This window comes from Sceloporus occidentalis, unplaced genomic scaffold (assembly GCF_023333645.1).
Source record: "Sceloporus occidentalis isolate IW3139 unplaced genomic scaffold, rSceOcc1.0.p SCAF_7, whole genome shotgun sequence".
NCBI lineage: Eukaryota > Metazoa > Chordata > Lepidosauria > Squamata > Phrynosomatidae > Sceloporus > Sceloporus occidentalis.
The window spans coordinates 42908484-42936214 of record NW_028316987.1 but is presented as its reverse complement, the minus strand read 5'-3'; the positions used below and the strand labels follow the sequence as shown (position 1 = coordinate 42936214).

The following is a 27731-nucleotide window of genomic DNA, read 5'->3' as shown; positions in this document are numbered from 1 at the left end:
TTTAAACATACCAAAACTATTGCTATACTCAAGGTATTTTCTGCACTTCTTTCTTTCTTTCTTTCTTTCTTTCTTTCTTTCTTTCTTTTTAGAATTATGTCGAAAGAACTACCACCACAAGGTTGTACAAACTTGGTTAAAAACTCTTCAGTATAAACTACTCAATGTCAAATTAAGAAAAAATAAACCACACAGCTACTTTATCAAAGGGTTTCAACTACTATGAAGGTGACAGTACTTAACAAACTGGAAACTGGTCAGAGGGCAGAACATTTGACAAGACTTTTTGTTCCCTCGCTGCCTCTCTCCTATTTAACTCTATTCCATACACAGCTTAGCCCTTTTCTGCTACAAGAAAACAAATAAGACTATAAAAGAAAAGGGCGTTTCAACAAGGATCATGAATCACTTCCAACTCACAACACAAAAAAGGACATTCTTATGGTGGATTTCTGTTTTGGATAAGAGAGAGGGGGAGGGCTGCTCCTGCCTTCCCAGAGCAGAATTTGAAAGGAGATGGATCTCTCACTCCACAATTACAAAAAACAAAGCAAAGCCAAAATAGGCAGAAGATACCATTGGAACCAGCAGTTGGACACATCAACTTCATGGATCACTATATATTCTATTCTAATTTATTCTGTCCCGTTTTCTGTGGATTTTGAATATTTCCATTTCGATTGTACATAATTATCCTAAAACATTTTTATGCCTTTCCCCAAAATCTGAATACGTATTTTTGATCAAGGTTTGCAATGCAAAGTTAGACAGGTACAGTTTGAAGAATAACTGCACTCTAATCTGTGTATCAAAGCCTAGACATAACATAGTAAGGTGAAACCAGTAATGAACATTTAATGAAGTGACCTTCACATCAAAGGTAAGGGATGAATGGTAAGCAAAGTTGCTTTACTGGTGCAATGAGAAAAGTAATCTTGTTCCCTTTGAAAGTTAGCTTTTAAGGGCAATTTTAGAGGCATTTTGATTTGAATGTTTCAAGTTTTATGCCATTCTCTTCTCAATCCCAAGAGGGTTTTTAAGAAACAGCAAAGTAATGACCAATACAATAAATTAATTTTCTTTTCCACTACAATGAGTAAACAAAATCAGTAAGAAAATTACTTTATAATCATTATAATGGGTAACAGAAATAAATTTGTAAAAGCAGCTTTCCAAGCAGAATGATTTTTCCCAGTCACAAGTAAGATTTATATTATCACAGTATCCACATAATTCTCAAACTTTAATTTAATGGAATTCTTTTTAAAAAGTTATGTCATTTAATTTTGTAAGGATGAGATATAAATTTTAAAAATAAAACTACAATCAGAATCACAGGGTGGCATACAATAAAATCAATTAACACACTTTTAGATTTTAGAAAAGTAAAAGGTAGCATAAGGAGTTTAAAAAGTTTTAAACAATATGAAAATCTGAAGCAAATAAAAACAGTTTACAACTATGCGCATATACAAATTGGATAAAATCCAAAAATAACAAAGGATTTGATAAGAAGCCATATTTTTATTTGGTGTTAGAATGAAACCAGTTCTGGAACCAAGCATGTCTCCAAAATGAGGGCATTCCACAGACATCACTCTGGGACTCAGTGCCCCAGAATGCCTGCAGCAAGTTTCCACTCAATCACCAGCTATAGCCTTTCTTGAACAGAAGTAATCTGATCACAGTGGTTTATGCATTGGTAACATCACAATTAGACTATTATGTATTTGCTCTTAATGAGGGAGAGCAATGCTTAGTAGGAGGACATCTGTTGTTGCATCTTGTTTGTCCTGGAAGCACTGATGCCTCTCTATTCTCTCATCCATCCAGCCTTTAGTGTGAACTCAAACAGTTACGGTATGTCTGCTGGGATTTTGTAAATTCTTTGGTATTATTTTCCTTTGCTTCATCCTTTAGATTTTTTGTTACATGCATCTAAATTTTATCTTCAACTTATCCATGAGTCATATCAAAATCCATAATTTTGGCCCCCAAACCTGGTCTTGATTTATACAGGAGGTCGACTTATAGTCAAGAATATGTGGTTGAAAATTAGAATTACTAAATATTTTTTAAATGTAACAGACCTTTTGAATGACTCAAACACAAATTACTGTATTAAATGTGAGTAGCGCCAACAACATATGTGATTTATCACCGTTTATTTTGCAAACTGGAATCTTTCCAAATCTGATTAAATAGTTGAGTTTAGGAAATGTTGTATGTGGTTGTTCTATAAAGTATAATGAATGCATCATTAGCATTTATTCTGATTTTGAATTCTTATCACTAAACTTAATTCACTTTGGTTACAAGGGTTCAAAGGCCAAATAAAAAAGAGAGAGCTCAGGGACAATCTGGAGGTAGTATGAAACACTGGAACTATTATATTATCAGTCAAAACTCACACCACAGGTTCTATATGCAAGACTTTAAGCCATAAAATGTACTCATTTGAAAAGTCAATAATTTCCAGCACTTAAATGAAGATAATTCAAGTGGATTCTATTAAATGTCTTCTATGTCCAAAGACAGAATGAGGCATATAGAAGACATTTCTTATACTCCTGTCAAGATATGCACAGATAACAAGCTATGATCTATTTCTTGTTGTTAAAATTCAAACCCCTTTTAGGTAGGATGTGTTAAAGAGTGTATGCTGTTGTTGTGGTTATTGTTGCTGTGTGCCTTCAAATTGTTTCTGACTTATGACAATCCTAAAGCAAACCTATTACAGAGCTTTATTGGCAAGATTTCTTCAGAGGAAATTTGCCTTTGCTGAGGCTGAGAGAGTGTGACTTGCCCAAGACCACCCAGTGGGTTTCCATGGCCAATCAGGTAAACAAACCTGGCCTCCAGGATCCTAGACGAACACTCAAACCACTACACCACACTGGCTGTCAATACAGCCTAGTAAATGCTACATAATATAAAATGTTAGCTAAGAGCAATGTAAATGAAATAAATGCACCAAGCATAGACTGTGGCAATTTTGTATGACTAATTTACTTCATGCCTAGCTGTTATTAGTAACAAACTCAGCTTGGCATGAAAATCTTTTATGCTTACAATTGGGCACTTTTCAGGTTCTGGTACTTTGCCTGTTTTCACTGGCTGTTCTATTGCTTTTCAGCATCTGTATACAACTACAAGTGTAGAAGGAAGCACAGCACTTTGTTATCTCTGTCTTCCATCCATGTTGTATGCTTGAACTATTTTTTTGTAATGTCAAGACACGTCCCTTCTTGTCCTTAATACACATACAGACACACACACACACGCATGAATAAATAAAATATTTCCTAGGGTCCTTTTGAATGTCAATAAGTTCACCTACTTTGACACCACTGTGAAATTGCAAAATGGACTTCTAAGCAACACATACTTACCTGCCTGCAGTTTCCACCCAGAACATACTACCAACTCTATTGCTTGATGATCGGTCAAGACAGAAACTCAAATGAACTACGACCAGTTCTGGAGAATAACACAGTCCTCTCACAAACTCTGTGAAGAAGACCTTTATTGGCCTCCAACTCATAAACAAGTACTCACTTACAACAGCATAAATAACATGGATGATAATACAGGGACAAAACCCTGCCACAAATTCAGAATGAGTTAAAGCATCACATTATCATCATAATGAGTGCAAGAAGGATGGGAGTCCAGGGTCCCATTTCAGATATCCTCTGCACTGACATGCAGCAGAACACTAACTTTAGGACAGGTATTTCAAGAAAGCATTCCCACAGATTCAAAGGTGACTCTATCAGTTTTCTCTGTCCCAGATCAAATTACAGGCAAGGAATATGTGTAGAGAAAGAGAATTCTGCAGTAAACACCCTTTTTGAGACTTGATCCAGAATATTTTTTCTGGATCAAGTCTTGAAAAAGCACGCTGATGGCTCAGAACTCCAAAAATTGATGCTCCATGTCTCTGTGGATAAGAACGTTGAGTCTCGTGTCCTTCTAGAAGAGTTCATACAGAACAACAACCTTATTAACAAAGGATTCCATTTCCTTATCAAGAAGCATACACAGGGTTTATATTGCAGTCATTAAAAAACAAAATACAGTTTCAGAATCTAACTATAACCTGTGCATAAGTAGCCTTGGGAAAAGTGCCTTAGAGACAGACTCTTGAGTACATAAATGTAGGCAAATCACTGGGAAATTATTCCATAATTTCTTCAACATCCTATTGATAAGTTTGTTTCAATGTTTTCCACACTGTAGGGTTTTTTCCTTTTAGTTTTTATTAAACTTTTGCAGAAAAGTACATAAAGCTTGTACAACAAACCTGTAGTTTTTAATGTTTAGGCTTTTGTAAACTTAAATCAAGATCCCAGTATTTTAAATAATCTTTTTATTTGATGTCCTCCTCATTTTAGCCCGTGTTTCTGTTAGCATTTAGAACACTGTGCACAAATAACAGGCTGCACACAGTTATATTTAGATGAAGTCATCAGTGCCCACAAAAACAAACTACAAAAATGTAATTACATATCTCTACTGTTTAAAACATGTCATCAGTATTTTTTCTTTCCATCAAGCTAAAATTTAGCAAGCCAAATTAAACACTCCAATACCATTTATGCCTATCAAATTGAAATCTGTAAGTGATCATGGAGAAAGATGGCTCTATGGACTACGTTTTGTTCCATACATAAGACTATGCTGATTATGCTGTCTGTCTCACCAGATCAAGCGCAATCAAAAATTATGCTTGCCACTTTGTCATGAAGAGAAAAAGACCCCACCTTCCTCTTCAAGGTAAGAGATGGGGTGGTAAGAATCAGCCTTGGCAGTTGTAGTGAGCTTCACAACGTGAAACACTACAGAAAAGATTTCTGTCCTCTTCCCTATATTCAAAAAGCTAGGGCTTGCTATTTGAGTACTCAGCACTTCTGCCACCCACTGTCAAAACAAGCCCCTACTTTTGGATGAAGAAGAAAAATCTGGAAAAGGCAGTTTTGTCTGTTGAAGTCTTTGCTGTCTACTACTAGAACAAAGTCCAGCCTGTTGCTGTGGCTCAGGAATAAAAGCAAAGGGTTCTAAGCACTGCATTAAAACAAAATGGACAATCTGTACAATGAACAATGGAACTGTTTCATAAATAGGGTTTCACAAAAGGTTTAGATTAGAAAATAGTTAGAGATGGACTTACATTAAATAACACAAGCCCAGACTCGTGAGGTCCCTTAATGATTAATATGAAACTACTGTTATACAATAAATATGGAGTAAAAACTCATTAGAATGGCCACTTGAATATCAACCAAAATCAGAAAATTGAAAAAGATGTCAAAAGAGGACACAAATCTGCATATACCAAATTGCACATAGAGATGCAAATCTGGAGACATTTATTACTAGAATTTAAATTTCACAAATATAAATCAATTAATTTGTACCCCACTCTTAGTTCAAGTGTTCCTCTTGAGTTAATTTTCCCCAATTAATTCGCCAGCCAGATCATGATCCAAATCAATTTCCTTCAATTAATTTCCCCCATTTATCATTACTATATAATACTTGAATTCAAAATAAACAAACACTTCTGTACTGATTGATTATTTGAATTATGGTGGGACTTTGAGAACTGAAACTTAGAGGCAAAGAAGACCAGTGGCTGCTTCAGCCCTGATCGGCCCCCAATTGTCCCCTGACTGCAGCGACCAGAGGCTGCGGTCCCAAAGCTGGCTGCTGCCGTGGTCCTCAATGGGCTGCCGGCAAGGAATGGCTTTTCATCACTCATTTTCTGGCTGGCTTTGGGCCATCTTAGGTGGCCTCAGAGCGGCTTCCAGCTGCGTTGGGGGTGTGCGTCGTCTGCATGGCACGCCCCCAAAGCAGCCAGAAGCCACACTTTTTGGCTTGTCTGTTTCAGGCTATAGATAGCTGGTAGTTACAGCCACATTACTCATCAGGGGGTTTAAAAAAAGAGGTAGTGTGTGATACTAGAACTCATCTCTTCTCCAGCTGATGCAAGATGCCCCATAGCCTCTGTGGGACATACTGTTTTGCATAAACCAGGATTTTAGGATTGCAATTCTGGATACAGAGCCCAAGCCAAATCACCTTGTAGTATACCTTGTATACCCCATGTTATAGGTCTCTCTGGCCACTGCTCACCAGCCAATGAATTTAAACCCCAGGTTCAAATTAACTGGCTAGTAGTTCCTGCTTTTTCCTGAAGCCCACACAAGTTACTTAAGATTAGTGCTATTGCTGCCTGGTGCCCCAACACTCTATTTTTCCCTGAAGTAGTAAACTCACTCTGCAGTAAGTGGTGAAGGTTTCACCAGAATGTTAAGATTTTGTTAATAAATATTAAGGAAAATATTTACACACAATGACATAGTATATTCAATTTTTTAAAAAGTTATACAGTATATATATATTCTATTATTCCAGTTAGGAAATCAAAAATGAGATTATCAAATGGCATTTTTCTCAAAAGATCCCATTCTATGAGGGGATAAAGAAAGAAAAGAGTTGATTATAGAGCGTTTTTGTAAGATGTACGTTGTAGAGTGTGAAATTATAGTATGTATTTTTAAAAAAGGAAGTGATATGTGTTAGGTGTTATGAATGTTATGATTTTTTGTGTTATAGTGTTATGGGTAATATGTTCTCTTTTTTATGATTAATAAAATGTATTTTTTAAAAAGACCCCATTCTATCGATAGAATGATAATGAAAACAGTTCCAACCGTAGCATTGTGGACTATAACTTACTTTTAATAAGGCTAATTTAGAAAATGCTCTCTCTCTCTTTCAGAACATGAAAATGACAGAGTTACACAAAAGCAAAAAAATATGGTAACATTTGGAAAAATGTAAGTCAAGCCCTTTAATGTAAGTTAACTTCAAATAAATGTGTCTTCAATCCATCCCATCCCTCTGCAATGTCTAAGAAATCAATAAAACATTTTAGTTTAGAGGGTAAAGAAAACTGAGAGATAAGCTCTAACTAAGCTTCTGTATCCACCGTACCATGATATTGGGAACAACAATCCAGTCTTGCCAGGAATCTAAGTAGATTTACAACTTTTCTGAGCAGAGGAGCACTTCTCCAGTTCCAGCAGAAAATTATTTAAAACACAAAACACTGTAGCATGTTTCAACCTTAAATTTGTCTCTGCTTGTTAGGTCACAGGACATTTTTTCATCTAGGAAAACTGGTTTGTGTTGATTTTTCATCTTAACATGTAGATTTCACTGGATTACTCAGTCTTTGACTCTTCTTTGAATTCTTCAGAATTATTCTGCATGCCATGGATAAGGTGAAGGGGGAAGAAATGATTTTTTCAGACAAAATATCAAGGCCTTTTGTTGCCTGGACAGGATTTTGTTGATAGCATCAAATCTGAAAAAGGTTTTATGCCAGAATGTTGCCCAAAAAAGATATTTCAAATGCTTTCATTTTTTAATCAAAGGGCTTGCTTCTTATTTAACCACAGTTTTCTCTTTAGCATCACTGGCTATCTTTATTAAGGCTTTTAAAATACAATCATAATAGATTATAATACTTTATGGTCCATCATCTTTGCAAGACCATCTATCTGTGATAGTTCCCCCCCCAAAGTGATTTCCCCCCCTGGACCAATGATAAAAATATCTTGAAGTATTTTCTACCTGTGACTAGATGCATATAAAGCACCAAGGAATTTTGACAGCTTCACTGCATGAAGGCTATTTTCCATGCTATTTTGCCCAACTATGTTTAGGCAATTACCTGTATAAGGTATAGACACAGCATGGTTGTTTTGTATGCAAACACAAATACAAATGTATAGAATGATAGCACAATGATTTTGAATAAACTCATGCAGAATGTTACAATTTCCCATGTTCTGAAAATATTCAGAATATCTGCTGATGTGGCAATTCTGAAATGTTTTTAGTAATCTCTAAATACTATTTGAAAGGTATAAAGTAGAAGAGATGTTCAGATAGTATGTTAGACTCAAAAATACTTTCTTTGGTTTTGGAGTTTGTAACCTCTAGGCCAGTGGTAAACAATAAATGTAGAGACGAAGAGGATTCCTGCAGTGATAAAGGGTGTTTTACAAAGGTTACTGGTTTGCTTGTCAAGTTGGGAGACAATGAAAAAAACAGGCAAGTTATGGGTGTTTCCCCCCCCCCCCCTCTCAATCTTTTGTAAGTCTCCTTGCCTTTGTTATAGCACATCCCCAGATGTCACAAAATACATGGTTTGTTGTTGTTGTCATGTGCCTTCAAGATGTTTCCGACTTATGGTGACCCTAAGGCGAAGCTATCATGGGGTTTCTTGCTAGGTTTCCTCAAAGGGGGGTTGCCATTGCCATCATCTGAGGCTAAGACAGTGTGTCTTGCCAAGGTTCACCCAGTGGGTTTACATGGCAAAACCAGGATTTGAACTATGGTCTCCAGAGTCATAGTCCAACACTCAAACCACTATACTATGAGCCCATTAGGGTTTTAAAATAATTTAGAGAAGCTCTTCTCTCTGTGCTACCACTTCCTCAGGCTTATTTAGTGGTAACAAGGGAGAGGCCCTCCTCAACGGATGATCCCAGACTTTGGAACTGCCACCTTATAGAGGTCAGGATGGCACTGTCCTTGCTGTCCTTCTGGACAGAAGGTTAAAATATTTTTGTGCTGTCAGGACTTTACAGCTCTTAATGGTCTGTGGTGCTGGATTTGAAAGGTTAAGAGGTCTGTATATAGTTTTATTTTTATTTGTTTTAATGTTTTAGGATTTAGATGAAACATCTTTGTGCAACACTTCTGGCTCATGGCTGTGCACTCATGTATGCCTCAGACATTAGTATTAGTAGCATTGTTATGCTCAGAAAAATATTATTTGAGAAATTCCAGAACTTAAATGTAAAAAGAAAGTGAAATAGGTGTGGTCAAATGAAAGGCAATGGCTAATGGGAACAACGCATTAAAACACCTATTAAAAGCATAGTTTTGAAAATGTTTTTGCTTTGAAAAGTTTATTTGGTTGGACTGCAACTAACATGTATCATCAACATAATAATCACCTATACAACCCTGAGTCCCTTGCTGGAATGGCTGGATTAAAAATGTAATAAAGAATACAGGGGGAAAAAGATACAAATAAAGTACAATACGGTATCACCTCTGTTTAGCAGGATTTTTTAAATTGTTGTTACCTAGTTGTGTGGCAAGCAACAATTGTTTTAACTCTCTCTTCTAAACATCAAAAGTAAAAGAGCTCTCTATAGTTTTCACTCTGGTAACCCTACCTCTGTTGAATCTTCAACATTAGTCTTTCATATTTGCAAAACCTCTTGTCCATTGGTAAAGTCTTTCCAGTTGGACAAACAACATAAGGAAAACAGGCATCTTGAAGTGTGCACTTCAGAAGAGATCAAAGCAGTTGTTTGCTTTATAGTACAACTGCAAAAACCACAGAAATGAAGAAGCAACAGCAAACATTACAATTGCATGGATTCAATTCTCCATGCTTAAAAAATTCAAGTCACGTGTCCATTTACAAATACTGCCATCATTTCCACTGGTTTATTTAAAATGAACTTACCTGTTTAGAGCAATTCAATAAATTTCATCAAGTACACAATGTCAATTTGAAACACTGCTAATTTGCAGACTACAGCAGAAAAAACCAAGCAATTAAAAACAAAATATGCTGCATCATAAAAATCATCTTTAAGCTTTACTGAATTTTAATTATTTTAATTCGTCACTAGTATTCACTAGTATAAATGCTGCAATATATGAAATATTAGTAAAGACCTTAGTGCATCCCTTTTCTACTAAAGCTTTGTAGATGAACAAGATTCAGCAGCTGAATTAGCAGGTTTGCTAAATGAGAATTAGGACAGAAGATGTTCTAGGTGTATATTCAGTAGTTTAATTACCAAGAAGATAAGGAGCAACAGAATATTTAACCTTCACAGACATGGTTAGATCCCCTTTTAACTGGATTTTTTTTTTTGGGGGGGGGGAGACACAAGGACTGCCATATAGGGTTAGACTAGAAGTCCCAAAGCCATCCATTTTCTACCAGAGCATAATGGAAATGGCTACATCCTGGCATTCTCTAGAGCATATGGTACCAGAAACAATTCTACTTCTATACAACAAAGCAAATATGATATAATAGGCATCACTGAAACCTGGTGGGATGAGACTCATGATTGGAATGTGGAAATAGAGGGGTATAACCTTATTAAGAGAAATAGGCCAAACAGGAAAGGAGGAGGAATAGCACTATATGTCAGAAATACTTACACCAGTGAAGAGATCCTGGACATCAATCATGGAAGCCAGGTGGAGAGCATCTGGATAAGAATCAAAGGGGAGGGAAACAACAAGGGTGTTACGGTGGGAGTCTACTACAGACCCCCAAGTCAGACTGAGGAATTGGATGATATCTTTCTAGAACAGATGACCACACAGTCAGAAAAGAGAGATGTAGTAGTGATGGGTGACTTCAACTATCCTGATATTTGCTGGAAGTCAAACTCAGCAAAATCCTCAAGGTCTAGCAAATTCCTCACTTGCCTGGAAGTCAATTTCATGGTCCAAAAGGTGGAAGAGGCAACAAGGGGGTCAGCTATTTTAGATCTGATCCTAACCAACAAGGATGACTTGGTTAATGGGGTGCAAGTGGTGGGATCCTTAGGTGGAAGCGACCATGTTCTCCTGGAGTTTGTTATACAATGGAGAGGAGAAGCCAGGCAGAGTCAGACACGCATCCTAGACTTTAGGAGAGCGGATTTCAGTAAACTTAGAGAAGTATTGAGGGCGATTCCATGGTCAGAAATACTAAAAGATAAAGGAGTTCAGGACGGATGGGACTTTCTCAAAAGGGAGATACTGAAGGCACAATTTCAAACAGTTCCAGTGAGAAAGAAAAACGGGAGGTGTCTCAAGAAACCAGGATGGATGACTAAGGAACTTTCAACCGAGCTAAGTTTGAAACGGAACATGTATAAGAAATGGAAAAAGGGGGAAATCACAAAAAAGGAATTCAAAGAAATAGCAGGCATGTGTAGGGGTAAAGTCAGAAAAGCTAAAGCGCAGAATGAACTCAGGCTTGCTAGAGAGGTTAAGAACAATAAAAAGGGCTTTTTTGGATATGTCCGCAGCAAGAGGAAGAAGAAGGAAACGGTAGGGCCACTGCGTGGAGAAGATGGCAAAATGCTAACAGGAGATAGAGAAAAGGCAGAATTACTCAACACCTTCTTTGCCTCAGTCTTCTCAGAAAAGGCAAAGGGTGCTCAACCTGAGGATAATGGAGCAGAGGACAGAATAGGGGAATTTCAGCACAGAATAAGTAAAGAGATAGTAGAGGAACACCTTGTTAATCTAAATGAATTTAAGTCTCCGGGACCAGATGAACTCCATCCAAGGGTATTAAAAGAACTGGCAAAAGTAATATCGGAGCCATTGGCAATCATATTTAAAAATTCCTGGAGAACAGGAGAGATCCCAGCAGACTGGAGGAGGGCAAACGTTGTCCCCATCTTCAAAAAGGGGAAAAAAGAGGATCCCAACAATTATCGTCCAGTTAGTCTGACATCAGTTCTAGGAAAGATTCTGGAGCAGATCATTAAACAGAGAGTTTGTGAACATCTAGAAGGCAATGCCATAATCACAAAAAGTCAACATGGGTTTCAGAGAAACAAGTCATGCCAGACAAACCTAATCTCTTTCTTTGATAAAATTACCAGCTTGGTAGATGAAGGGAATGCTGTGGATATAGTATATCTTGATTTCAGTAAGGCCTTTGACAAGGTTTCCCATGACATTCTTGCAAACAAGCTTGTAAAATGTGGGCTAGACAAAGAAACTGTTAATTGGATCTGTAATTGGTTGACCGGCCGAACCCAAAGGGTGCTCAACAATGGCTCCTTTTCATCCAGGAGAGAAGTGACCAGTGGGGTCCCACAGGGCTCTGTCCTGGGTCCAGTGCTATTCAACATCTTTATCAATTAGTTGGATGACAGAATTGGGGGCATACCTATCAAATTTGCAGATGACACCAAATTAGGGGGAATAGCTAATACCCCAGAGGACAGGATCAAGATTCAAAATGACCTGAATAGACTAGAAAGCTGGGCCAAAGCTAACAAAATGAAATTCAACACAGAGAAATGTAAGGTATTGCACTTAGGGCGGAAAAATAAAATGCACAGATATAGGATGGGTGACACCTGGCTGAATGAAACTACATGTGAAAGGGATCTAGGAGTCCAAGTAGACCACAAGTTGAACATGAGTGAACAGTGTGATGCGGCAGCTAAAAAGGCCAATGCTATTTTAGGCTGCATCAATAGAAGTATAGTGTCTAGATCAAGAGAAGTAATAGTGCCACTGTATTCTGCTTTGGTCAGGCCCCACCTAGAATATTGTGTCCAGTTCTGGGCGCCACAATTCAAAAAGGACATTGAGAAACTGGAGTGTGTCCAAAGGAGGGCGACAAAAATGGTGAAGGGTCTGGAGACCATGCCCTATGAGGAACGACTTAGGGAGCTGGGGATGTTTAGCCTGGAGAAAAGAAGGTTAAGAGGTGATATGACAGCCCTGTTTAAATATTTGAAAGGATGTCATATTGAGGAGGGAGCAAGCTTGTTTTCTGCTGCTCCAGAGAACAGGACCCGGAACAATGGATGCAAGCTACAGGAAAAGAGATTCCACCTGAACATTAGGAGGAACTTCCTGACAGTAAGGGCTGTTCGGCAGTGGAATGCACTTCCTCGGAAGGTGATAGAGTCTCCTTCCTTGGAGGTCTTTAAACAGAGGCTGGATGGCCATCTGTCAGGGATGCTTTGATTTGGATTTCCTGCATGGCAGGGGGTTGGACTGGATGGCCCTAGTGGTCTCTTCCAACTCTACGATTCTATGATTCTATGATTCTATACTACTACACTGTTTCCCCAATAACCTATTTATTCCAATTTGTAGCCACTACCAGTTTTCTTGTTCCTAAATTCTGTTAGCTTGTATGAAGGATTAATTCGTTTTTGTTTGCTCTGAATTCACAGCAGCCAATTGCAGTGTATGCTCCCAGATTCTATACTTTGCAAAACACAATATGGAAATACTTTGAACAGGAGAAAAAGTAGCAGCTATCATTACAACATGTTGAAAGGGACATCTGTATCTCAAAAGTACAAGAAGAATGGCAAAGATATGATAAGGATCCACATCTTATAATATGCTATACACTTGCACAGACAAAACAAATATTTCAGATTCACTATAAGAAATATATCAGAATAGCACAAAAACTACATAAAACATATTTTTCTTATTGTAGAACACTTTCAGTTTAATGTTTTTAAAGAACTGCTATATTACAAAGCAAGACTTCTATCACACAGTTTAAAAGAATTGACTATAAGTATTTACTATATAAAAGTATCTCTATACTTCTATCACGCAGTTTAAAAGAACTGACTATAGTATTTCTATACTATAAGAACTTACCATGCAAGTTAATACACACTGCAATTATCTGTTTAGACAATTACAAACATGAGACATCAGATTATTAACAAAAACAAGAAAAATTCTTAACAGACTCATACTAGACTATCAGATCAGAAAATTGCTAGCCAAGAAGACACCCAGAATATATGTATTAGTATGTGTATACACACATACACACATATATTATGTATAGTCGCCTCTCTGTTTTCGTGGACTTGAAGTCCGTGTCCCTTGCTCTTTTGCAGGTGGCAAAAGGAGGGAGACAAAATGGGGCATGTGTCCGCAGGCACACACCGCCATTCAAGCCAATTTGACTTGAATATAGGCGATTTTCTGTTTTCGCGAAAACTATGGGGCAACTATACTTACTATTCAGAAATAGTAAGTTTAAAGCTATTATGTGAGAGACCACACATGCAGTTTTTTATTTATTTTTTTATTTATATCCTGCTCTTTTCCCAGGACTGGGACTCAGATTTCATATGGCCCTGGGCTCTTTATGACAAAGGGCAGGAGATAAGTGAAATAAACAGATATAGAAATAAAGAGGGAAAGATTTTGTTTCTTTTTTTCCAAGGTACAGCTTGTTGTCCTACATTTGTATATTCCCCATGGGTGGCAAGATAAAATATGTTTCTCAGGTATTCTTTTTTAAATTCATCTTCTACATTCTGGAGTGTTGTAAACAAGGAAAAGGCCTAATAAAGCTTCGTACAACTGGAACTCTGCTTCTTGAATGCCGTTATGGATTTGTCTGGTTTTGCTAGACATACTGAATCAGAATATACCTTAAGGACAGTATACCAGAAAGAGGAGGAGGAAGGTCTCAGTGTCACAAAACATCAGTGAGAAGGGTGCCATGCTCCTTTTTGCTGGTATTTCATTTATTTTATTTTATTTTTATCCCACCTGTCTCCCAAAGTGGGACCGAAGGCAGCTAGCAACATATATAAAACACATTTTAAAAACAATTAAAATTGTGCAATTAAAATAGGTTTAAAATAATAATCTAAAACCAACCTCCTCATCCCCCAATAAAACCAAGCCTGCAAGATCTTAAAAGGCCTGTTTAAATAAAAACATTTTTGCCTGATGGCAAAAAGACAACAGTAAGGGGGCCAGCCTAGTCTACCGTGGAAGGGAGTTGGGAGCAGCCACTGAGAAGACTCTCTCTCGTGTCCTCACCAAACAAGCCTGGGATGGTGGTGGGACCGAGAGAAAGCCTTCTCCTGAGGATCTTAGGGCTCTAGGTGGTTCGTATGGGGAGATACGGTTTCTCATGGTACTAATGAGGGATGTTCAAAGAACATCCTACCTAGAACACTTCCCCAAGTAAAACCACACTTAGAAAACAAGGGCTTATACTAAACTGTCTTTGCCTACCTGCGGAATACAGAACAAGCAATGAAGGGTAAAATATACTTAAGTTTTTGAGTGGTTAAAATACATTCAGTACTGTATTTTACTGCTATGCTCTTTTTAATGGCTCTTCCATTACAATCCTACCAATTCCTCCCCCCCCACCCCGATGTTTTGTTTAAAGCAAAATATGTTTTACAGACACTATTTCAGGTTAGGGTCTGTTTCTAGGGGGAAATTTTGCACATAAAGATTCATGGCTCTTGAGTTTTTATACCAAAGTCTAAAAGACAGGAAGCAATTAGAAAGGAGAGATCAAAGAGTTGCTTGAGTTTTGGTCGAGTAATTAATCAATATGGAGCCAATTTTAATTAGAGTGATAAAACACCCAATCAAGAAGATACATAGAAATTTGGGAGTGTTAAAAGTGTTTGAATATCTTTGTTTGAAAGAAAGGATAGTTTGATGTTGCTGTTCTGATGCTTTCAGCTTTTGCCTTCTTTCAAAATGGAGAGACAGTCATTTTCACCCGGAATACTCCTAGCTAGATCTTTATCTCTCACCATTATAGTTTTTTCTCCTCTCCTCAAGTCTGTAGTATGGCTTACATTCTCAGAGATTTTTTTTTACTTTCCTTCTCCAGTTTTGCTGATTTACTGAACACTTTTTGAACATTTGTGTGCAACATCATTTTCAATACCTTTATGGACTTTAATATGACCTAAGAGGGCGGAATTCTCTCTACTTTGGAGTAGTAGATATGCATTTCTTTTATAGCTGGGATTCAGAATGTTTGGAGAATGTATTAGATCAAGCTAAGATATGTTTAAGACTAAACATTAATGTATTCCAATTGTCTTTGGCAACAATTCCAGGGGCCTGATCCACTCAGATTAAGGGTCTGTCAAAATCAAATGTACTCATGGATGCACCAAAACACCAGTTTATGGATTACATGGAAAAATCAAGTGGGATGCAGCAATAAAATCCAAGGCAAAGATAAAATCAGCTCACATCCCATTAGTGATTGACGCAGTCCTTCCTCAAAGCTGCTGTCCATGGGGGTCCCTACAATGCATAGAATGCCCCCCTAGACCACTTTTCTTGGTGGAATGTAGTCAATTACCCTCAAAATGAAACCATTCTTCCCAATCTTTAAATACCATACTTCCCTTGTTCTGGAAGGTGCTTTAATCACATCCTAACTGACAAATGAACAATTTCCTGGGTATTGTAAGATATCTCTCAAAGTGGGTTGACATTGCTCAGCCTGCTAGAGAGACTGCATATACTGAAAGCCACATTGTTATTTTTGCTAGAGGCCTGCTTGATTAACTAGCAAATGTCAGCCTAATTCCCACTTACCTGTTAAAGTGGGTTCCGTACAAAATCTACGATTCAGTTTAGCCCCGAATGTGGTTCCCACTATCTCTGCACTGGAACATGAGAGGCCACGGGAAGGCCTGGGAGAAGAGGCCAAGCCACATGGCAGTGAGGCCTGGGGGACAGAACAGGCAAGCCGGTCTGGGAGGATGGAGGAGGTAGGCTGGGAAGAAGGCCAGGGATGGAGGGAGGCATGGCTGGTGTGGAGAGGCTGGGGAAAAGCCGCTCTCAGTAGGGATCAGGGTGGATTCGAATCTGCCTGGTTCCCACTTCGGCTGAATTGACTTATTTCTAAATAAATTGATTCAGCCCAAAAAACCCACCCCGTTTTACCAGCATCTTTTTGATGTGGGTTAAATGGGTAAAAACCATTCCCCCCCCCCCTTTCCAAATAGCTTCAGTGATTCTAATTTAGTGGAACCATGGTGGTTTAAACTGAATTATTTGGAATCACGATCTGGTTTAAACCACAGTGGGAATTAGGCTGTCCAGTTACTATGTTATGCATCACTTAAGCACAAAAAATGTGTGTATAGGTTGAATGTAAGAGATAACTATCATGTATAACCAGTTTTTCCGGAAATTTCAAAGCCCTACATCAAGATGAGGATGATGTGATTTTAGGGGGCACTTCAACAACACCATTACCATAGTTAGACCATTTCTACTTGAAGTTTGGTCTAGTAATCAGAAATCCTCCCTGAAGGGGAAGGAATCCTATTAAGAGACTTAAGGATTCAAGAGGACGTCTCCAGAGACTTAGAATCATAGAGTTAGAAGAGACCACAAGGGCCATCCAGTCCAACCTCCTGCCATGCAGGAAATCTCAATCAAAGCATCCCTGACAGATGGCCATCCAGCCTCTGTTTAAAGGAGGGAGATTCCACCACTCTCTGAGGGAGTGTGTTCCACTGTCGAACAGCCCTTACTGTCAGGAAGTTCCTCCTAATGTTGAGGTGGAATCTCTTTTCCTGGAGCTTGCATCCATTGTCTGGGTCCTAGTCTCTGGAGCAGCAGAAAACAAGCTTGCTCCCTCCTCAATATGACATCCTTTCAAATATTTAAACAGGGCTATCATATCACTTCTTAACCTTCTCTTCTCCAGGCTAAACATCCCCAGCTCCCTGAGTCTTTCTTCATAGGGCAGGGTTTCCAGACCCTTCACCATTTTAGTCACCCTCCTTTGGACACGCTCTAGTTTCTCAATGTCCTTTTTGAATTGTGGTGCCCAGAACTGGACACAATATTCCAGGCGGGGACTGACCAAAGCAGAATAGAGTGGCTTTTATTGATGCAGCCTAAAATTGCATTGGCCTTTTTAGCTGCCACTTCACACTGTTGACTCATGTTCAACTTGTGGTCTACTTGGATTCCCAGATCCCTTTCACATGTAGTCTCATTCAGCCAGGTGTCACCCATCCTATATCTGTGCATTTCATTTCTCCACCCTAAGTGCAATACCTTACATTTCTCCCTGTTGAAGTTCATTTTGTTAGCTTTGGCCCAGCTTTCTAGTCTATTGAGGTCATTTTGAATTTTGATCTTGTCCTCTGGGGTGTTAGCTACTCCGCCTAATCTGGTGTCATTTGCAAATTTGATAGGTATGCCCCCAATTCTGTCATCCAACTAATTGATAAAGATGTTGAATAGCACTGGACCCAGGACAGAGCCCTGTGGGACCCCACTGGTCACTTCTCTCCAGGATGAAAAGGAGCCATTGTTGAGCACCCTTTAGGTTTGGCCAGTCAACCAATTACAAATCCATGTAACAGTTACTTTGTCTAGCCCACATTTCACTAGCTTGTTTGCAAGAATGTCATGGGGAACCCTGTCAAATGCCTTACTGAAATCAAGATATACTATATTTGCAGCATTCCTTTCCTCTACCAAGCTGGTAATTTTATCAAATAAAGAGATAAGATTTGTCTAGCATGACTTGTTTCTCTGAAACCCATGTTTACTTTTTGTGATTATGGAATTGCCATCTAGATGATCACAGATTTTCTGTTTAATGATTTGATCTAGAATTTTTCCTGGTATTGATCCAGTACATATGTACTTCTCTTCATTAATATGATTGTGGCGAGGGCCGGGATGGCATAATAAAATCCTAGGTTTTAAAAAGCCACATGTTACTTAAAATCTGGATTCAAAACCTATGCTTACTATCAGTTTCAGTGGTATGTAATGGAATATATGAAGCTAGAAGAGATGAAATTGATACTGAGCAGGTACACGATGTATTGCATAACGGTATCAACATTACATTAGTACTAGAAATCCAGATCTAAGACAAGGGCTTTCAGCCAAACATGACTTCCATTTCTTATTCTAGAATTAAGCACTGATTATCACAAAATCCAAATAATAAACATATGAGAAAGGGATCAGAGGTCCTCTGACTACTAAACTGAACTGTTCCTTCTAAGAAATAGTTTGAGTTCAAGCATTTATAAAATGTGCTAATTCCATTGGAGTCAATTAAATATCACACACTAACAATATAAGATGGAATGCAGAATAGTAATTAAAAACATTCAAATCTCATTACATTTAGCCCTTTTCATCTTCAAAGTTCTGTTCAAGCCTTAACCGTTCTGTGACACACTGATCTTGGATTTAGTCTGTTTTTTAGACAGAAATCACTCTAAATGCTGTCTGTCAGGTATTACAAGGGATTGCACTGGCTAGCTTAAAACCATATTTTGAATTTGACACTCCAGCAACTTCTGAGTGCTTTTATAATTATATTGGACAAATTACACAACAGCACTGTCATTATTAGATCCCATTTTATCATCCATAATTACTGTAACTCAGTGATAGTGGACCATATTTAAAATGACAATCATATTTCTATGAAAAAGAATAATTTCATATTGATTGAAGTGTGTCCATTTTGATTTTTTGCAGGAACCAGCATACAACTGGAATCAAAGACTGCATGGTGTATGTGTCCTGTTTACAATATTACTAGCCTTTCAAGAAGGTTTCTAGGAAGGCTATGATCCTCTTAAAGAAAATATGTGCTAAATGGAACTTGTTTTAATATTTTAATTTAAAAAACAGTTTTTGACATTACTGCTGTAATTGCTACTTAAAGCAGTAGGCAGTGCTCAGGGGTGTGGAAAATGAGGCTCCCATGTTATTCATGTTACTTTTGATTTAAGGCCTGGTCCAGATATTATTAATTGTTTCCCAATGTATGAAATAGTTCTGCGAAGCAGTGATATAGATGATGTAATGTTTGTTACTGTGCAAATATTACTCTCTTCACTTTATATATAGTAACTTATAAAAATATGGGTTACTATAAGTGGAAAGAATAAAAATATGGGTTACCGCATATGATGCATTTGAAAACAATGAACATAATATCTGTGAATATGTACAGATGTCCATGTAAATACTCCGCAGATATTTTTAGGCAGACTACAATACTGTGCAATACAGTATGTGCTTATCAATACCATAAATGAGCATGCTATATTAAATGCTAGCAATTCCACCTAAATCAGGGGTAGGCAACCTGCGGCCCGCGGGCCGGATGCGGCCCGGCGAGGCCTTGGGACCGGCCCCAGCCTGGTCCTGCTGCCGATTGCCACCGGGGCCTTTGGCCTCTCGTGTGCAGGGGCAATTGTCTATAGAAGCCTCAGAAACATGCATTTATGTTAACATTTTTTAAAAAATCAGCAATTTTTTCTGCGTGTCCTCCACTTTTTAAAAAAAAGTGTCCACCATTTGAAAATTTTGTCCTACATTTGTCCCGGTTTATTTATTTATTTAAATTTTTTTAAAAATATTTAATTATTTATTTTTTAGCTTCGGCCCTCCAGTTGTCTGAGGGACAGCAACCTGGCCCCCGGCTCAAAAAGGTTGCCTACCCCTGACCTAAATATTAGGAAGAACTTCCTGATGGTAACAACTATTTGACATTGGAATCTGCTGCCTTGAAGTATGGTAGAGTCTCCTACTTTGGAAGTTTTTAAACAGAGGTTGGATGGCCTTCTGTCAGGAGTGGTTTGATGGTGTATTCCTGCATGGAGGAGGTTGGCCTGAAAGGACCTTATGGTTACTTCCAACTTTAAGATTCTACAATTCTTGTCTGCACATACAGCCACTTTCCTTCTAAGTATACCTTAATGCATTGCAGAAAAGCACATTGCTATTTATTATTATTGTTCATATTGCCATTTACTATGAGGTGACATCAGAATGCAGCAATTATTTCATTTATTGCAGTTGTAATTTACAAGACCTATAAAGTAACCAAACAAAGACAAGAAAGTTCCACCTTGAAATAGAGTTAATATCCATCTGAAATGTTGGAGATAAACTTCAGTATTCTTCCAACAACTACTTGTGTCAGTTTCTCATACGCTCTGAAATAGAAAGTATCATTCATTTCCCTTTATTGTTGACTGTAAAATGCATAAATTAACCAATATTCATTTTCTTATGCATACCCAGGTTCTCCTCCCTTTGAGTAGAAGCGCAATAATCCTTTTTATATCTGGGCATAAGGGAACTGCTGATGACATGAAGTGCCTGATGCTTTTTGGTATTTTTGAATTAATAGTGCTATTCTGTACATGTCTCATGAGAACTAAATCTCTTACCACTTCTTGTTATTTCAACCCACTGTCTTCACATATTGCCTTCTTGTTAAGGTAATCACCTCCTGAACTTCCATGTATATATTGCATTAAATTTATATATTACATTAAAAACAAAATAACTGTGACAAGCAATAGAGGAAAGAGGTATAGTAATAGAGGAACAAGCACTTTGCGGATTTATACACATTTTCAGCACTAATAGCACAGTGCCAAAAGATGGTTATCTCTTTTGATTACTCAGAGTGATCCTGGTTGCCAGCAGAAACTGACTCACCATGTTTGGTGAGAAGTATAGGATAGATCCTACTTGGTTCACCACAACGATCTGTCTTATTACCAGTTTTGTGGATATCCATTCATGTATTTATAACTTGCATTGGGCATGAAAAAGCCAACATATGTAAGCTCTGCATTAAGGCATCATAGAATCATAGAATCGTAGAGTTGGAAGAGACCACAAAGGCCATCCAGTCCAACCCCCTGCCATGCAGGAAATCCAAATCAATCTAAGGCTCCATACAGACTGCCAAGATAAAGCTGCTTCAGGTCGCTTTGGAGGTATGCTGTTTAAATGATGCATGCATCCTAAGAGTCCGGAAGCTGTGCCAAAGCTGCCCTCCAGCCCTTAGGACTGGATCGTGGCTTTGGTATGGCTTCTGGACTCTTAGGACACATGTCTCGTTTAAACAGCATACCTCCAAAGTGACCCAAAGCAGCTTTATTTTGACCTGTCTGTATAGGGCCTAAGATTTGATAAATCTCTAAGGACCCCAGATACTCACATCTACATATGTGATCTGACAGTGTCTATTCCGCATGAGTGGTTTATATCTATAAATGGAACTTGACATACTTCACATAGGGCCAGAAGAGACAGCTCTTTAAAGCAGCTGTCAGGACGGTTTCAGAGTGCAAAGTTTATACATCGCTCGTTCCAAAGCTGCCCTGAAACCGCCTGGAAGTCAGGTGGTTGCCCAGATATTGACAATTTCAAGATGTTCTGGAAGCATGATGTTTACACTCTGGGCTTTGGCAGGGCCAGAAAAGCCAGCTTTTTTCCAGCCCAAAAAGGAGCGGCTCTTTTCAACTCCTTTTTGGGCCGGCATCAAGGCGGATTGGGATTGCAGCATGTGGTTGCTGCAGCCCCAATCCGTCTTTGGTAGGGGTGGCCTCAACTGTATTTACTGTCACTGGAAGGAAGATGTAACAGCCAACATGGTATGTTCAGGAATGTTGTTGTTTCCTTTTATTTCATTTAGTTTCATTCACATTTCTAATGTAGTTTTTGAATTTTGCCTGCTGAGAACAATCACTGGCTGTTCCCAACAGGACAACTAGAAAAGTGATCTATTTAATTATTTCCCTTTGCTTTGAGAAAAATCCTTTTAAATTCTGGACTAAATGGCATATAAATCAAGAACTATTTCTGTTTAATCCTACTCGTAATGGGGCAATATTATTATTACAATATTATTATTACAGTATAACATATTGGAAATAGTATACATTCTCTCAGGACAATGCTGAAGATAAAGGGAATCAAACAAGAGAAAGAAATGGAAATTATGGCAAGTCATGAGGGATTGAATATCTATTTACAATTCCATTGTAATGCAGGAGTTGGCTAATGGCTGACATAAAAAAATAAAGTTGACTCCTGGGATTGGACTTGTAGTAGAATTACTTACAGTTATAGGAAGGGTCTTTAGGTATGTTTTACTCCTTTGGGGACTTAACAGGATCTCAGAACCTTTTGAAAATTGCCCATTATATATTAAAAATAGAGAAGGGTGACACATGACCTTTTTTGATTAAAAATGTTAATGCTGGATTGCTGCTCTCAGAGGAATCACTTTAAGGATGCAAGATTTAACAGACTTTAACAATACGACAGGCACAAAGACATTTGAAATCTAATTAATCTCTTGACATTTGACTAAAAGTCAAAGCAGTGGACTACAAGATGAACAAAGCACCTCACCCATGAAGGTTGACTACTATTATCTTTCTTTCATGAGGTGTAAATTAGAGTTATTACATGTCTTGTACCAAATTTTATTGCAACCCTAATCCCCTTTTTAATAACTGCCTGTACAGTAAGTGCCTATTGTTTTCTATTAACATAGTCCTGAATATAACAACTGCTGCAATGTATCATCTTGTGATTTCATCAAAAGCCTTCTTTGTGCATTTACAGTTATGGAGAAGCCACTCCTACTGAGAGTTGCCTCTGACAGCTTGACAGAGTAAAGTGCTGAAGGAGGTATTTTACACAAGTTATTTTCAAGAAAGAATGGTTTTAATACTTTAGATTATAACCTGGAATTTCAGTTTTATGTTAGCATCCAATATAACAATTCTAAACATGAAGAGAAAATCTACACTTCATATTTTATTATGCTGCGTTTTCAGAAGACATGAAGTTGTCTCGCATTAAGTTGATTAAGTTGATTCTGGATTAAAAAAAAATAAAAAAGACATTGGCAGACTTTCATGCATTTTTGTTTTAGTTTACTTCTTGTTGAGTTTATATTTTCATGACAGTGTTTTCTGTTTTAAAAGTCTTGTACTATCTTTAAGCATGGATTGATCAAGGAATGTGAATAATTATACAAGTCTTTGAGTCTTATCGAAAGAGGAAGTTAAACTGGAACTAGCGTTGGATAATGCTTTGATTCGGACTTACTGCATGATGCCATTGCTCCCCTGTTATTCTCCCATTGGAGACCATATTGAAAGGTGTTTTTTTTTACAGATACATGCAAAAATCCATTAATGACCACTTTTCCTGCAACTATCATGTTCTGATTTGAAGTACAAAAGTTAAATTCCACATCTGGAGTGGAGGAGGACAGGTAGCAGGGTGGAGATTTTGGAGATTATCAGACCAGGGCCAGTTCCACAACAGTTGTACTGTTGGAAGGTAATGGAAGCATAGCATTATAGCAATCAATATTTTCACACAGTTGTGCAATCATGCCTTAATTACAATATAAAAATGAAAGAATAAAGCAATTGTCTTCCGCATACAAACATCCATGTATCATTATTGTAGTGTTATTGAACGTTTAAGCATGGTTTCCACGCTACTGCACAGACCTGAAAATCATGGCTCTGTGTGGAACACAACAAAATACAATTTATATATTTCACAACATTATTTTTTTCAGTTCAAATAAAAACATTCCCTACATGTCAAAATAAGAGAGAAATCCACTCTTAAAACAATCCTAGCAATGAGAATGAACTGTCTGTACTGAAATGCACTCTGGGAGACATTCTCGATTGCTCCACAATAGTGCAAAAGAATTGTTATTGGCTTCTGCACCTTCGTGATAGCACAAATTGAAGCACTACTGGAAAACTATTCACGCAGTTTCCCCATTAACAAGAAATTCCGGGATCAATACAGTTTATTTCTGGGAAGAGTACTGGATGAGTGTGACGTCATGTGAAAATCTTCACACAATCATGATGAGCAACCTGTTCTTCTATTTCATGGTCTCTGTGCTTCACATGATAGGGTGATTAAAAAGTTTACCTGAACTCAGCAGAACATTGAACATAAAACGCCAAAGCACAGCGAACATCAAATGTGTGCATGGTCCTGCCCAGAGGCATAGAAGGCTCTGGATAGAAAGTAGGTAGCACAATTTCCTGAAAAAGGTGGAAGGAGGATACCACCTTAGGGGAAAAGGAAATGTCCAGGCTGAGGACCACATTCTCCTTGTGAAAAATCAGGAAGGGCTCATCTGATCACAATGCAGTGAGCTCGGAGGACTTTTGGCCAATGTGATGGCCATAGGAAATGCCACTTTCAGTGTAAGCAACCTCAAAGAGGCCGATCCCAAAGGTTCAAAGGGAGGCCTGGTAAGATGCGTAAGCACCAAAGAGAGTGGCAATGCAGGAACGAGTGGAGGTAATGGAGGATAAAGATGATGTAGACCTTTGAAAAACCTTCTCAAGGTAGAAGAGCTGAGCAAATGGTGAACCAAAGGGCTGGTTAGCTACAATAGCTGACAAATGCACTTTGAGAGAAGAGAAGGATAATCCTTGACCACGCAGGTGGAGCAGGAAGGTCAAGGCCACCAACAGTGGAACCGGTGAACACGGCTCGGCTCTAGCCTCAGCAAAGGCACAAAAGCGCTTCCATTTGTAAGAATAAGACCACTCAATGGAGTCCTTTCTGGAAGTTGACAGGACCCTGAGAAGTTCTGGAGTGGTCAAGGCCAGATCTGCTATGCCATCATGTGGAGGCTCTGCAGCTCCGGGTGAAGGACTGTGTCATTGGAATGGGAGAGGAGGGGTTGACAGGCAGACCTAAATTGGTGAGGGGAGATTGGGGCTGCAGCAACTGCACGCCGCAGCCCTGATCTGGTGCTTTGCCGGCATTAAAAGGAATGGCAAAACGTTGCTCCTTTTAGCGCATGCAAAAAGACACCCTTGCCGCCACTGCAGCAGCCTTTCAGAGCTCCTTTGGCACAGTGTGTCTAAATGCTGGACCAAAGGAGCGCTGTAACACTCCCCGTTGTGCAGTCAGGTACGCAATGTGATGCTGTCATTGGAGTGGCGTCAGGGCGTGCGGCAGGTGGACACCATGCCCTTACTCTGTACCAAGGCTGGCGTTAAGCGCTGGTCTGTTTAGCCCCATAAATGGGGGGAAATTAAAAATCAACTAAGAGAAAGAGAACATCCATCTTTCATCAACTTTAGAAAAGTACTGAAAAGAATTTTCCCAGCATGTTGCTACAGCAGACAAAAAGGAAGGAAGAGAATATGAAGCATACTTGACATGTGCACTAGTAAGGTCGCAAAGTTCCTGCTAATATGCTTTGGTCAATGTTAGATAATTGCAAATTGTTTTGCAAAGGTGCAGAACAATCCATGTGTATGGATTACAGCAACCACCAAGAAGAACTTTTAAAAATACATCATAAATTAATCCCGGTTCTGTATTAATTAAATGGAACATAACACCTTGGTCTGTTTGTGATTCTGTACAGATTCCAGCTTGCAGCTCATTAACTGCAGTGGATACATATTTTCCCTTAAATATCTTGTTTTTCTGCTTTGACCACAGTACCATCTGTAGCTGCCAATTTTAATCCATTTGATCAGTATACAGACCATCTGATCAAGAGTAATAAAGTAGTTTAAATTGATGACACCGATGATTAGGGACAATGTTGTTAATTTTCAGACTATTATGTTTCTAATGTATTTCTGCAATACAAATGAAAAGTGACAGAAACTTGAATCTCACACATCATCATCTGGCACTGAAAAGACCATGATACCAGTAGAAATGAGATGGGCATTCCACACATGTGGTCTACCACAGAAAACATGCCTTCTCTCATAGTCATCCATTTCACTTTGTTTAAGCCTCATATGATGATCTTATCCAGCAGAATTCCATTCATTGGCACCTCACATCCTTTATCACTCTGGGCATCAGACTGATGGGCAAAAGAGTGTACTGTAGTCCTAGTGGCCATACCAATTCTAATATGCCTATTTCTTCTGTTTTTGAGCTCAGAAATTGAGAAATGAACCTATGTTCAATCAGCTTATCAAACATGCTGTTTTTGAGGTCTACAGGAGCAGAAAGTACTTAGATCAGTTAATCTGTTTAGCCACTCTCTAGGGTGTATGGTGTCCTTAGTACATTTTAAATTAAGTGGCCAGATAATTCTTTACCCATGCCAGGACATAACAGTCTTCCTAATAAGGGACCGTGATCTTATTCTGCCTTGTTACTGAGATATGCTTCCATGGAAATGAATGTCTCCAGATTTGCTAGATTCTTCTTTCCTGAACATTAATTTCATAGAACACAGTTTAAATCAGCCACAGCTGCTGCTTGGTGTTTTTTTGTTTGTTTGTTTGTTTGTTTGTTTTTTTTGGGGGGGGTTGACTATTCTAGGTTACCTAAGTGCCATATCTGGATATGTGCATTTCTTGGCCTGAAGATACATAGAGTTCACTAGCCTCTTCGAGAATACGGTGAACATTAGTGATAGAAATACCCTAAGGTGGCAACTACTGGACAGCAGCATAAATGGTGGGTGGCACTGGTGGAGGATCTCTCCAAAGCCAAAGAATGTCACCATAATCAACTCTTGTTAGTACTGAAGAGGCAGCTAAAGACTCAGGAGGGCAGATGAAGAAGTCTTGCACCCAGCACTAGGTATCACCTGGCAAGAATTTTTAGTTTGGGCATTTGTCCCCTAAAGGTATTGCCATCACTGGCATAGTGCATTTTTGTCCGTTTGTATTGAAGTGTATTGTATTTAACACATACGTTTGTATTTAGCATGTAGGTTTGTATTTTGTATAGGACGTTGCAAAGGATAATAAAAAGTGCACAGAACAATGTATACAAAACAATTTTACTCAAAATTAATGATACAGAATAAAGCAAATACAGTAATTGCATTTGAGGAGTGAGACCACTTTTATCTCTGCCAAACTGTAAACGAGTATCATTAAAATATTCAAAAGCACTTACAGGTATAGTAGGTATTACAGCAGGGAAGAGCTATCTGTACCCCTCCAGATGATGGACTGTAACTCCCATCAAATCTACATAGTATAGTCAATGAAGAAGTATGATAGAAGTTGTAGTGCAACAAGATCTGATTGATAGTTTGTAAAATCTCATTGTGGCATACAATTTTGGCTGCCCTTGTTGGCTAAGCCTAAAAGTTCTAATTCCTACCCCTCACTCCTCCCCATAGCACAATTATTTCTGTTTGGAAAAGCTAGTTAGGAGAACAGTGCTTTGGTACCTCTATCTAAAGGCTTTTCCTGTATATAAAAACAGGGATATCCACCCACTTCCCTACTCCAAGACGAGGAAAGTGGAAAAACTGGTAGACTGGTCTGTTC

At 38.4% G+C, this 27731-nt stretch overlaps 1 protein-coding gene across 6 annotated transcripts in view; it reads right to left on the bottom strand.

The window, feature by feature from the left end:
* ULK4 (unc-51 like kinase 4) overlaps positions 1-27731 on the bottom strand; it is a 206120-nt gene that overhangs the window by 71504 nt on the left and 106885 nt on the right. The window contains exon 34 of one of the 6 annotated variants that reach the window (XR_016281919.1): positions 20516-20603. The exons of the other annotated variants lie outside the window; for them this stretch is intronic. The gene's annotated coding sequence lies outside the window, so the exon portion shown is untranslated. The remainder of the gene's footprint in view (positions 1-20515; positions 20604-27731) is intronic. 6 annotated transcript variants of the gene reach the window in all.